Source organism: Schistocerca americana, chromosome X (assembly GCF_021461395.2).
Source record: "Schistocerca americana isolate TAMUIC-IGC-003095 chromosome X, iqSchAmer2.1, whole genome shotgun sequence".
Taxonomy (NCBI): Eukaryota; Metazoa; Arthropoda; class Insecta; order Orthoptera; family Acrididae; genus Schistocerca; species Schistocerca americana.
In genome coordinates, this window is record NC_060130.1 from 312,630,330 (window position 1) to 312,631,629 (window position 1,300).

Genomic DNA, 1,300 nt, shown 5'->3' on the forward strand with positions numbered 1-1,300 from the left:
AATTCTCGATCCGTTCTTCTTTGAAGAGAATACACCCATAGAGCCTTTCATGTGTCCCGTAACTTTTGCACATTATCAAGACCTCCTTGCACAACGCCGGCCGCGGTGGTCAAGCGGTCCTAGGCGCTCAGTCCGGAACTGCGCGACTGCTACGGTCGCAGGTTCGAATCCTGCCACGGGCATGGATGTGTGTGAAGTCCTTAGGTTAGTTAAGTTTAAGTAGTTCTAAGTTCTAGGGGACTGATGACCACAGATGTTAAGTCCCATAGTGCTCAGAGCCATTTGAGCCATTTTTTTTCCTTGCACAGCATGTGATTCTTGCTTTAGAAGACCACAACTGTGTGGAAACCAGTAAAATTAAACTTCTCCCTAACTGGCCATGAAGGCCCAACGGTACTGACCGGCCTCCGTGTCATCCTCAGCTCATAGGCATCACTGGATGCGGATATGTAGGGGCATGTGGTCAGCACAACGCTCTCCCGGCCGTATGTCAGTTTCCGAGACTGGAGCCGCTACTTCTCAATCAAGTAGCTCCTCAGTTTGCCTTACAACGGCGGAGTGCACCCCGCTTGCCAACAGCGCTCGGCAGACTCGATGGTCACCCATCCAAGTGCTAGCCCAGCCCGACATCGCTTAACTTCGGTGATCTGACGGGAACTGGTGTTACCACCGCGGCAAGGCCGATGGCCTGTGGAAACCACTGTTTTCATACAAAATTGGGCAACACCTCATGTCGCTTGCCCAGTGAAAGATCTGCTTAATGCAACCTTTCAAGAACGTGTAATCTCCAGAGGTTTTCCAGATGCATGCCTTGAAGGATCACCTGATCTGAGTACATGTGACTTTCGGCTCTGCGATTATCTTAAAGAAATCTTTTACCAGGGACATGTTCAGTCTCTAGCTGATCTAAAGACCAGTGTACAGGAACATATTGCTCAGATTCCACCGAAACTGCTGCAAGCAATTGCTGATCACGTCGTTTTATGGATACAGCACCTCGTAGACGTCTGCAGTGCTCATGTTGAACTAACTGTGTAAGCGCTGGTTAATAATACAATTAACATTATGCCTTTCTCATTTGTTTGACCTTTTCTGGCCACGTCCCTTTCCTAACCCATTATATATGGAACCGTTTCTATATGTATTCGTAGCGTTCACAGGGCCAGATTTGCATCTGGTGGCCAAAATTGGAACTCAGTTTTTTCGAGCTAAATCGGTTCCGCATCAACGCATTATAATACACTATGTGATCAAAACTATCCGGACACCCCCAAAAACAAACGTTTTTCATATTAGGTAC

General features: G+C 47.6%; 1 pseudogene; it reads right to left on the reverse strand.

The window, feature by feature from the left end:
* Positions 1–570: 570 nt before the first annotated feature.
* Positions 571–688, reverse strand: LOC124557014 (annotated as a pseudogene).
* Positions 689–1,300: the final 612 nt, after the last annotated feature.